This window comes from Cupressus sempervirens, chromosome 11 (assembly GCF_028749045.1).
Source record: "Cupressus sempervirens isolate cs-2001-9-10 chromosome 11, ASM2874904v1, whole genome shotgun sequence".
Classification (NCBI taxonomy): Eukaryota; Viridiplantae; Streptophyta; class Pinopsida; order Cupressales; family Cupressaceae; genus Cupressus; species Cupressus sempervirens.
This window is the reverse complement of record NC_143128.1, coordinates 132,246,390-132,260,032: the sequence shown is the minus strand read 5'-3', so window position 1 is coordinate 132,260,032 and position 13,643 is coordinate 132,246,390.

Below are 13,643 nucleotides of genomic sequence, written 5' to 3'. Positions count from 1 at the left end.
CATGTATTGTCTGCTTGACACATAAGTGACTCGACACATGAGTGACTTGGCAGTCATTGCAACTCAACACGATCAATTTTTACATATCATACTCAACATGTATTACTTAGTTCAATATGAACTTAGTGAATGTTTTAAGTTTTTTGATAGTCAATTATCAAAACCAATATGAGATCAACAATCTTTAGCTAGAAACATCCAAATACTTGGTATTTTAAAAAATACCTTGCATATTGGGGATTAAAAGTGTATTTTTGGAATATCCTTACAAAAATTCCTCATTGATTTCTCATTAATAGGCATCATTTTCAAGTGTTGAAGAAGTCAAAATAGTTGATTGAACATTCAAATGTGGAGGAGAAACATTCTTCAAACCTATTAATCTTCCACTTTTGGCTCCTTAATCACCAAGGAAGTTGATGTTTTCAATCCTTTGCTATTTCATTGTATATTTTCAATCATCCTTGTACATTTGTCCAAATATATGTCATCTAATGTGAAAATTTTCTTTAAATAAAATAAGAACTTCCATTTTTTAGTGTTTGCAATTTCCCCAAATTCTAAATTAGAATTTGCATAAGAGAGAAACTTGGTTTTTTGACATGTTTGAGTCAAAAACTGAAGGTATGATTTTATTTTATTTTTAGTTTCATTTTATTTTCTTGCATTTTTGTTTTCCTTTTTTTAAAGAGGTTGCAAGTTCTTTCCTAAGAACATGAGAGAATTTGACTCCTTTATAATTTCCACGTCAGGGAACCTAATGAAACTAAGGTGATCTTCCTTAGTGTTCACATTTTTTCATTTGTTTTCATTTTAGGTTCCCTTGTTATTAAAACTTAATTTTAAAAGAATGCTTTAAGTTTAAGAGGCATAAAATTAACCATAGCATTAATAAAGTTATGAGCATAGAAATAGGAAAATAAAGAACTTACAATAAAACATATTTTTACTTCATGTTGGCAAAGAATCATAATGGTACATATACCAAGATTACCTTACAAAAGATATATAAAAAAATTTCCCCTTTGAAGATATATACAAAAATATCATTTTTAAATACCCAACCCTTATACAAGGATTTTTATTTAAATCCATAAATATTCCTCTTTTACATTATACACAAAATTACACTACATTGATTTACAAAAGGATTTTTATTACATCAAAATTGATTACAACCATCTTCATCTACTACAAGCATTAAAAACATCATTGATATTCTTTAACACTATCCAATCATCTTTATCAAAAAATGATTCCAATGCTAAGCCAATAGAAAGCCTCAAGTTTTTCCATGCAACCATGTGGACCTTAAGGAACCACCCCTTGAGCTAGGAGACAAAACATGATCCAAAGGGCCTAAGGAAAATCTAGGGTTTAATACCAAGAAACAATGATAAACATAAAGAGAAAGTAGAACAAAACACCTCAAAATACAAGGATGTGAGTAAAGGGGGTAACAACCACAAGGTGAGTATCATCATACCTTCCTATATGTTGGGATCTACCCCTTGGGATTAATACCATCCTCTCACATAAAACATGTTTTTTTGGGGTACTCTAATGGGAATATGCATGGACAAGTAATTTTTGGATCAACCCCTTGAGCTTAGGGACCTATTGTAGGTGTAGTAAGTCTCTACTCCAAGTACTCCAACAAAAATTCCACACTTATCTTAATTACGTGTGTAAACCCATGCCCAAGCCCTTACTTTAGTTTTATTTATGTTATCACTTGCTTGCTTACTCACTTTGGAGCCAACCAATGTAGGTCTCTATTCTCCTTGTGTAAGATTCCTTGGCCACCACTTTTGGGCCCCAACACCTATAGTGAGCCACTCACCTAGGGTTTCAACCCTACCCATCATTTACACTCCTAACATGTCCACACAATAATGAAATCTCAGATAGTAACATGTTATGGTCATGAACAAAAATTAACATGTATGTCCAACTATTCCATTTCCACAAGATCAAGTTTGGCATCACATAATCACAAAAAAAAAGTAAAACTTTGCATTTGTATAGTAGCGTGGTGCATCTATTTCTTCTAACTTCATGTCTATATTATTTCCAATAGTTTAGCACATATGTTCTATAGAAAATTGCATGTGTAAGGTATAACTATGCATCGGATAGATATGTGCATATGTTTGATATAATGGGGCATACATTCATTAGAGTGCTGCATCTACAAGCTTAATTGTGTTTTCATTGCAACAGCTCTTTAGTTCAGGGTTGTTATGCTTTTGTTACATAGGGAGACCCATTTGATCAATAAGGCTTACAAAAGGACTAAAAGACACTAGGTTGCAGTGATACACATATGAATCATATATCTACACATATACATAGTATACCTATGCATTTATTCCTAATAACTTCAAAAATATAATGAAGGCTATGAATTGAATTATGAGACTTGTATACGTGGAGGATAGTTTTCCAGTGCCCTTGGGATTAATTCCCAAGATGAAACCCTCATAGCTATCCCAAGTGAAGGGATTCAATTCCTATCCTCCTCATAACACAAGACCTTGTTTGAGACTTCACCATCACCCAATCATGAATACATAAATTGATTCAAACACAACATAGAGAGATGTGGAAATTAAATCTTTTAATCTTGACTTGCACATGATAGAAAGGCTTCCAATTATAAGAAAGACCTAGTTGAATTCCTGACTTGGGGTGCAATCAAGATCTTTAGTTGTAAGGGGTGAAAGATTTCAATCCTCCAATCTGATTCAAGTGTCCAACTCTACCTTCCCAATCCTTAGTGTAGGTTTTCTCCCTAATAAGTGTTATTTATATTCTAAAATATATATTTTTTTACTATAGTTTTGGTTAATAATTTCCTATATATTTTGTTCTTGGGAAGGCTCCTTATTTATAGGGAATTTAGAGTCATTGCTAATAGTTGCACCCATTAAACCATCAATAGTTTAAGGTTTAATTAAATAATATTTCCTATTTATTTTGAGAAAATAATTAACATATACCAAGATGGGTTAGGTATCTAGCTATGTGAGAAGAGAGGTTCACATGAGAGTGATGTAGTGGTGTGGTTGAATTGTGACATTCTAACCTCTAGGTCTTGAGTTAAAATCCTTTGTCATCCAAGTATTATCTCTAAGTGAAGTTTATATAGTCTACCAATATAACTAAGAGCAAGGGGGTGAATCTGTTATCCAACTATTATCACAATTACTAACCTTAAAAAAACTTAAACACATGAGAAATATAATTAGAAACCATAACAAGATACTCATACAAAATAACACCAAATCTGTTAACTAGGGAAACCCTTGATCAAAGGAAAAATCCTAGTGAGGATAGTACCCACAAGATATTGTAATAATATAAATATTCCTTGTTAGAGGATGGAACATGTGAGTAGTCTATAACAACATTTAGTACATATCAATCCCTATTAGGAGACTTTGAATCCCTGTTAGAAGATTTTAACCCTGTTAGGAGTTGTGGAAGATAGTTGGACCCACTTCCCATATAGTTTCAAGGCAAGACCAATAAACCCAATGTCCAAATGATGTTTGTATTATAACTTGAAAAATAATAAAATTGTACTATACTAATTTTTATTTCCTATCAACTAGACTTCTACTCCTTTTGATCTTGTAACCAAATCACAAATCTCATGTCCAATAATCCCTTGGATCACTTACTCACATTCACCAAACACTCTTCTCATTTTCTCGACTTGAACTTCATACAATGCTTGATACACTTCCATATCTTTACAAATGAGGAAAACATCTTTCCTTTATACCATATCTTCAAAATAATTCCTTGAGTTAGCCTTGAGGCTCTCCCAATAATTTATAAAAGATAATTAACTAATTATAATTACAATAGCACTGCCAGCTCACAACCTATAGAAAAATTCACATGTGTAATATTAGGGCTTACAAACTTGCTAACATCATTAATAGGCTATCCTCTATCACTAACTAACCATGCATCTCTTCATTACATCTTAGATGAAAGATAGAGAACAAACATCAGGAAGTATTTTCCAAGTACTCTATTTCTATGTTACTCTTTGTAAATCGGGTACAACTTCCATACATCTTCAACTTGCATGTTGTACATTGAACCATATCATCATGACACAATACTAAACATTTCCATGACTATGCATCTCTAGATAATCAAACCATTGTTCATACAAAAAATATCTCTCTTTGGTACTCTGACAGTCTTTATAAACTTACTATTATGTTGACATTAATGACAAACATAGGCATGAATGCAACATTTCAATACTATCCAATGCTTAGGATACTCCCCCTATGTAGTATCATCAGCATTCATGCTAACATAAAATTTTCTACTTTTGTGAGTTTATCCATAATTACCATGATAGCATCATGCCTTTGGGATGTCTAGGAAAACCCAACTATAAAATCTATAGAAATTACATCCCACTTCCAATTGGGAATAGAGTCTGGTTTTATGAGTCTTGTTGGGTGTTGGTGTTTTTGTTTTACCCTTTAGCACTCTAAGCATCTAGCCACAAATTTTTCTATGTCTCTCTTAAGACCCTCCTAGAAGTAGATTTGTTGTAAGTTTGTGTGCATTTTCTTAACTCCTAAGTATGGTGAGTATGGAGCTTTATGTGCTTCTATGAAAATAAGGCCCCTAAGTTCTTTAGAAACATAAGATTTTCCTTGATGTCTTAATATCCCATCTTCTCCAAAGTGATAACCATAGTACCTTCCTTCTAGGTTCAATCCTAAATCTGTTACTCACTTAACTTCTTGATATCATTTTTTAGTGGGTAGCCCTTAAAGTATCTAACTATGTATATATACATTAAGACTAAGGGAGGAGACTTCATACCTATTCCTATTAAGGGAAACTACCATCAAATTTTCTTTCTCCTAAGTATCCTTCACACTAAAGTCATATTTACACAAGAACTCCATCCATCTTTATTGCCTTGCATTGATATTTGGTTGAGTGAAGATGTATTGAAGGATTTTGTGATTCATCTGTAACTCAAACTTATGTCCAAGGAGAAAATTTCTTCATCTAACTAGAGCATGCACTACCACTCCCAACTCTAAGTCATGGGTAAGGTAATTGAGTTCGTGATCTTTCTTTCTTCTTAGTTCATAAGAAAAATCACTCTCCCTTCCCACATAAGAACTACTTCGATCCATTCTAATGATTAATCACAACATACTATGAAATCTCATGTTGGATTAGGTACTACAAGAATTGGGGCACTGGTCCACTTTTCTTTAAAGAATTAAAATGTTGCTTCACACTATTGTGACTAGAAGAACTGCTTCCCCTTTCTTTGGAGGGATGTGATTAGGTGGGAAATCCTAGAAAATCTCATTAAAAACCTTCAATAGTACCCATCTAGACTCATAAACCTTATCCCCTATGAGACATTAGTAGGAGTCAACCAGTCCCACTACTACCTATATTTTTGAGGGATCTAGTGAGATTTCTTCTCCTAAGATTACATGCTCCAAGTGTTTAACTTCTATTTGGAAGAACTCACACTTTTCCAAATTAGCATATAGTTGGCTCTCTCTGAACCATTGAAGAACTTGCCTTCATTGTTGTTTGTGCTCCTCAATGGTTTTAAAATATACAAGTATATCATCCAAAAATACTATAACAAATTTGTCTAGGTATGTCCTAAAGACCCCATTCATTAAACTCATAAATAATAAGGGTGCATTAGTTAGCCAAAAGTGTACAACTATAAACTCATAATAACTATATCATGTGAAAAAATATGTTAACAAGATATCTACTTCATAAATCTTGAGTTGATAATGTTGGCCTAGTTTTTCACCACCCTTGTTTTCTTATATTTAGCAGTGAAAAACCCTAAAGGTGTGCCCTAAAATTTTGGGAATTAGGTCAAAACCTTAGGCAAGAAATTCATCGTAGAAACCCTTACGCCTTGTCTTGTTTTTCCCTAGCCTTTGAAAACCTTATAGAGTAATATTTAAAATACATTTTGGAGGCACACTTTTATGCTAAGGTTTATCCATGCAAAGATACCTATATTCATCTTTTTAATAAACCTTATAAAGTTTTCCATAATTACATTATTTTATTTGAAAAAGGTCCAAGTTGCGATATCTTTGAAGCACCGTAGATCCTTTCAAGATTGAGGGTTAGGGCTTGCTCGCAATATGGAAATGCAAGGTCTTTAAATAATGTGGGCACGTGCCTTTATGACATGTAGCCCCTGCTGATGTTCAAACCTTAGTGCACCGCAAAAGTTCATAGTTGTCAGAAGCAGTTAGACCTTTTGCAAAGTTGTTAGTATTCCCCATGCACATTTTGAATTTCTTGTGATGTTATTGGTTGGTATTTTAATGATATTAATACTTTGCAAGCCAGATTTTTTGATCGTTGATTTAGAAAGAATCAAGGACTGGCGCTTGCCCACAATATGAAAGTGCAAGAATTTTAAGCAACATGGGCAAGTCCCTTTGTGATGCATGGCACAATGTGACATCATGGACCCGCCTTCCTGAGGAGATAATAACAGCTTTTATTCTATGGCAGTTGTTAGGTGAGTTGGACTACAAAGGAAGCATCTCATTGGTCCAACTAGCTAACTAGGTATTATAGTCATGCAAGATTTTTAATCACCATATATTTGAACAAGATCAAGGGTTAGGGCTTGCCCACAATATGGAACTACTTGACTTTTAAATAATGTGGGCAAGCCCCTCTATGACACATGGCAAAGTGGGACTGAGCCTTGAAAGGAATGCTGAGTCATGCCATTCTAGAAAGGTTAGATGAAGTAAAGTGTGTTCATTAGTGGAATATGACAAGTATGCCAAGTTGAAAGAAATGACATCATGGGCATTGAAAGTTTAAATGTAGCAGCCAAATCTATTAGAGAACATTGATAAAAAGATGATATTTTATTGGTTAAGCTAGCTGAGTGGGCTATCAAAGAAAAGGACTTTGGCCCATCGTGAACGTGGAAAAGATTGATAGAGAGCGCATGCCCACAATAAGAAGTTGAAATAATTTTAAATAATTTGGGCATGTGCCCTTTTGACACGTGGCTAGGTGCTATGAAATTTTTAAAACTTTTTGTGTTCTCAGATAAAGCCATCCAATCATCATAGGATCAACAGGTGAAATTCAAAGTTGAAGCACAAACACAAAAATAATAGCTACAAGAGTTAATATGATTCAAAGTTTCTTTGTGTGACCTTAATGCATAGGTATAACATGAGAATTCACCATTATTGAATCACAAAATTGCAAATTCTCTCAGCGCAAAAGGATTCCTAGAGCTAGGGCATGGAATTTCATAGCAATTTCAAAAAATTTGCACAGAAAGTTGTGAAAGAAGAAGGGAAAATTTTGGCAGGTAAGTAATCTGTAACCTGTAAAATTCAAGAACTTGGTGTTTGGAAGGTTTTAAAATTTTAAAAGATGCCTCCACAGAAGGAATTTTTTGGGTAAACTGATTATTTAAAGAGGGTTGTGCATGATGATTTCCTAGAACAATTTCCCTTATCATTAAATGAAATAACTAAAGGAAGGGAACTCATTCCTAAGAACCCTAAGGTAGTTGTCACTGAGGGTTTCTATGATAGCAAAAATTGGGTAAGGGATGCCCAAGTATCTATGGAAGGTTTTCAATTGTTCAAAAAATGGTTTGCAAAAAGGAATTTAGATACCCCCATGAACAATGTCTAGGAATTTGACATTGGAAGATTAACAGTCACTATAGTTTTCTTTGATAGTAATCTAATGACTGACCTAGCTAAGAAATATGATCCTATTATGGGGTGGGTGAAGAATCATTCTGGAGTGAATCTTTTTAAGGTTTTCCCTAGTCTTCTTAGTGAAGTTTCTAATCTCAACCCTAACCATGTTGTGTGTGATATCATTGATATGGATGATTTGCAAGCAAGATATGATGCACAAAGAATATACCTGAGGATAGGGCCATTATAGGAGCATGTTGCTAAATTTGGAACCTTGTCTATGATTACTACTAGCACACTAAGCCATTACTAAAAACACATTTTAACCCTAGGGCTTGGGCATTATATATTTCTCTTTGTAAGATTTTTTGAATGGATGAAGTCGAGCAGATCACAGGCTCAATTTTTCTCATAATGGCTTGAACTCTTCAATTTGGGATGAGCACTATTCTAGATTTTGCTACTTTTCTTGCAAAGGAGATTCACAACAGTTTGGTGGGGATAGCACAGGGAAAAGTGGATAAACTTTTTTGTTGGTATTCATTGCTAATGTATGTATGTTTGTATAAGGGACTTACCTTCTTTTCTAAGGATATGGAGCTAGAAACAACTAGAAATGGAGAGAGGAATCCAGTACAATTGTGGAGTGTGGATATGACCTCAGAAGCCATAGATGCCAGTTATGTGAGGTTCGATAGATATTTTGCATCAAAGATTAGATTTCTTTTGAGAGGAGACAGCCCTAAAATTCCACAAGCACAATTAGAATTGGTCAGACCCAAGGACCATGCAAAAGGACTATTGGTTAGTCATAATTGGGGGGATATAATTCCCTATAATATTTCAATAGTGATAAGAGTATATGGCTTCCTGGGAAAGTCTCATGTGCCTTTGAAGATAGGAATAGCTAAGTTGTTATGGCAAATATGCACTATAGATGAGAGGGAGTTGCCTAAGAAGGGTACATTTTTTCCAATTGTTACCGTAGCACATGATTTTGTTTTTGTAAAGAAAGGGTGGAAGAATTTGAATTTGTTCTTAGATAAATATAACATGGTAGAATCTCATGCCAGGTTTATTGATCCTAAAGGATTCTATGACCTCCTAAGAGAGAGAATAAAAGCTTCCCGAATGGTGCAACAAGTTTACTACCTAGAGGATGTGATTAGAAATGTTTTTACTTTGCAAGAACAAGAATTGAGAAAGGAGAAATGGATAGTATTTAGCAAAACCCTAGAATTCATTAATGCTTTTGACCCCCATTATGATCCATTGAAAGATAATAAATATTGGGGAGCCAAGATGTAGGCATTAATGAATAATTTTGCTATGATAATACAAGCCATGAATGAGAAGAAGGATGCATATGCCAAGGCTTATCGAGACAAGGCTGCAGAGGTGTGGAGGAGAATAAATAGTAGAAATATGGTGTCTCTGGGTTAATACACTTTGCAAAAAAGGGTAGGATATGTAATGATCCAAAATGTACAATAGGTTCCTCCTCAGTAGAGACCAAGGCCAGAAAGTCCACTTGTAGCTAGTGCTCCGAAAAGACAAAAGTTAGAGCAAGGGTCTTCTTCTCAAATGGAACAATATTCCCCAAGCTAGTCTCTAATTAGAATTGATGATGAAACATCTCTAAGAGAGAAACTTAGACAAATTGGTGGAGAAGGAGACGTAATTGTTACATCCATAGATTTGGAGATTGGCAAGCCATAAGAACTACCTACACCATCCTTGGATTTAACTGTTGCTAATTACCAAGATAAGGAAATTGATCCAATAGTTGTCAAAGCCTTTGAGAGGTTTATTAATGATGAAAATTTTGTGAAATATAGGGCATTTGCTCAATTTTTATGGAGGCTAAATATAGGAAATTTTGAGAAGACTTGTGAAAAGATAAAGGAAGAACAACCTAATAAATTAGATTATGCTATTAAGGAGGAGGTAAAGCCTAAATTTTTGAATGATTTTGCTCAATTTGCCCCTAAGGCCAGTAGGAAAATAGTTAGACACTCAGGAGTCCTTATTTTACCTGAATGGGATATAGTGAATGCCATAGTTTTTGATTCAGTAAGGAAACAAAAGGATGTCCAGTTTAAGATTGAGGAAGAGATATTACATGCTCATAGGGGAGTCAAGTTTAGTGATGACCACCAAGCCCTTGTTATTTGGTCAATTGAAAAAATAGACAACACCAGAATGCAAAAAATCTCTACTACACAACATATTGGCACATTGATAATTTTTAGGCCTGGTGAGGTAGGCAGTAAGAAAATAACAGGAATGGCCTTAGAAATGTTAAAATTTGGTAGTGTTGTATCTAGCTAGGAAGAAGATATATTTTCCCTACTCAATGCTAGGTTTGAAGAAGTTTTGAAAGCATATGAGGAGAGGGGTATGCAAATACAATCATTAGAGAAAAAACTATCTCAAATGGATAAGGTACTTGGGAAGAGAAAAGTACAAGAAACATGTAAACCAAGGATTATATACCCTCCACAGCCACCTATTGAGCCTTTTAAATCAAATCCAATTGTTGTAGTACCAAATACCCCAAAAAGGCCATAGTTTTATGCTACAAAGGTATTTGAGGAAGAAAAGAATAAATTATATGCACTGCATGTGGAACTAAATGATTAGTATGAAAAAAAATTGAGGCAAGGTGTCATGTATTTGGTAGATAGAATTGAATGGCCATCATTTTTATTTATTTTATCAAGGATTACAACCATCAAGGATGAATTGAAGAAAAATGAGGGTAGTTTCAGACCCCTTACACAGAAATGGACAGAAAGGAATAAAGATATCACTACTATGTATATATCTGTCATTCAACTACCATGTCATCAAATAGAACAGATCTTTGATTTGCTAAATAAATTGCAAGGTTTTGATGACAAACAAGATTATTTTCAAAAAAGATTAATTATTTGTTTTTCCAATTATATTGTAGAGAAGTTTTATTTATTTCCTTGTGCTTTAAAGACCATTGATAAAGTGAAGGAAAATGAAGAGTGGAAAAGAGAATTAGATGAAATTCTTTTTGAAAGGATGAATAAAATCATTAATGAGACTAGTCATTGTTGTGGGCAAGGACAAATGAGGAGCTGGTAAAAGTACAATTATTTTACAATGATGTCAGGAAAATCCTTATTGATATAGAGGCAATTACAAATTCTTTGATAACTATACATAGAGAGGTTCTAAATTTTGATTGGCCAGATGACATTGCTTATAATGAGTGGAAAGATAAGTTCATGTCTATAGAATATATGTTAGAAGATGACAAGGTAGATGATGATGCAAGTGTAACTATTACTTTAACAATTGATGATGAAGATAGAGAAAATCCCCAAGTTAAAGTAAACTTGCAGGTAACCGAAGAGAACACATCACTTTCAAGCCTCATGGTCACTTATTCCAAGGAATCAGATTGATAGAAGAATCAAATCATTGTACTTTTTTGATGCCAAGGGATGTAATAGAAAGGGGCCTACAAAAGGAATGTTTGATGTATAAGTCATTATGTTACTTACATTTTGTCATTTTGTGATAGGTGTATGTAAATATCTCTTGTAAAGGACACCTGTCAATTTCTCTTAGCCTGAAGCTTGTTGCATCTCACATTATTTAAGTGAGATTCTAGGGCTAGAGAATGGTTTGATTTCTAATGTTTTCTAGGTGATATACTTAGTTTGTTTTTGGTCCAATGTTTGAGCAAGTTTCATGATGTATCATCTATGTCAGTTCCTGAGAATGCATTAATGTAGAATGATCTCTATGTTTCTTCCTAAGGTCATTCTAAGTTATTGCAAATGTATACAATTTTCAAAGAAAATGAATAAAAATTATGAGTTGTCCCCATATCAGTTCTTTCTAAATTGTGCCTCCTTTTAGTTACTTAGTTATCTTGATATTGTATGAGTAAAGGCTTGTGCAATTGAATAAAATTCATTTATAGTTGTATATCAATTCACCATTGCTATTAGTTCAATGGATTAAGTAAAAACTTTGATGAACTAGATAAGGTTGCTATAGTATTAAGAAGGAAATTTTGAATGATGAATTCAGATAAGAATTGCTAATAATATTTGTTGTAAGGAAAAAAATTAGATCTAAAGATTTGTAGTAGACTTTGAACCCTAATGGATTAGGCACTAGTAAAAATTGATTCAGTTGAAAGAGAAGTATGTCATACATGGGTTTCAAATGTAGAATTATAATCAATTCCACTTTTATTTCGTGAAGATCTTCAAAGTTGGTCGATACTTGTTTGCATAGAATGTTTTAGCTTCAATTAGCCACTATTGCTGAGAACGTGTACAAATCTATAGAAGAATTTTGGCCAAATTTGTTATATGGGATGTGTTTATCAAATTGTCAAGAATTATGCACATATTTGAGGATTTGAGATGAGAATTATAATGAAACTAAAATAATTCTAATACATTGTTTTCTAGTCTTGAATCATCCCTAGGTATACCCACCCTGGTTTTGCAGAGCCTAAAGAGTAGAAAACCACCCTTGGTTTTGTTGAAGTTGAGTCCAAATGGTTTGCACATATAATTGTTAATAGGAATTGGCTAATCCTTAGATTGTGTGAGTGATATCATTTTGGTATTGAACATTTTGTTGTTCAATAGTTTTAGAACACCAAAAAATAATATCTTGATTTTAGGTCAATCTTTGGAATTATTTTTCCCCCTTTATTTGATCAAAAAAGTCATCAATCCTAGGTAGAGGATATTGATTCTTAATGGTGACCTTTTTGAGTTGTTAGTAATCAATAAATAATCAAGTAAAGATCTATCCTTCTTCTCAACAAATATTATGGGTACTCCCTAGTGTGAAACATTGGGTCTAATAAACCATTTCTCCAAAAGTTCCTCAAACTATAGCCTTAATTCACTAAGTTGTTGGTTAGTCATCTAGTATGGTGCCATGGAGATTGGTTTTTCCCTTGCTATGAGATCAATGTTTAAGTCTATATCCCTCTTTGGGGACATCCCTAGGATCTCTTGGGGAAATACATGCACATAGTCCTCTAGTATGGGATGGTTGATCTTTAATTCCACTATTTCATTTTTTGGGACCTTGATTGTTACTATGAATAGTTAGCATCCTCTCCTCATGCTCCATTTCAACTGCATTGATGAAATTGTTCACAAGGGAATGGAACTTTGTACCCCTATTATTTTTCTCTCCTTTCCATAATCATCATTGCATAAATTCTCTTTCTTTCTAAAATCTATGTTGGATTCATAAGCTCATAGCAGTCAATGTCTATTATTATGCCATAAGAGCCTAGTGGGATTACTCATTTACCTTGGTTAAGAATAATCCCAAGTTTGTTTTATAGTTTTCATCTAGCAGGTTTGTGGACATTTTTTCTCTTGAGGCCAACTCTACCTACCATTTGTCACCTTACCCCTTAGCTTCTAACCCACACAAACTTACTAAAGTAGGAGAAATGAAAGAGTTTTTAGCTCCTAAATCAAATACTATAGATTTTTTTTTATTCTTCAACACGTCTTTGGTTTCTACTACTATACCCTTAAATTCTTCCTTATGTTGGCCTACAACTATAAAAATATGGTGTGAGCACCCAACATTTCATACTGTGGGTTCTAAGACTTCTTATTTTTTAGTGTAAATGTGATTTGATTTCTATGGGTAGCTTGCCACATAGTGACCTTGTTATCTACAAGTAAAACATCATGTATTCCTTATTTTTTAGTGTAAATGTGATTTGATTTCTATGGGTAGCTTGCCACATAGTGACCTTGTTATCTATAAGTAAAACACCATGTATTCCTGCCAAAGTTACCAAAAGGAGGGGCATTGAATTGTTGGATACTCCCTTTATTAGTATTTTGAGATTTTTTCCATGAATTATATTTTATATTTTCT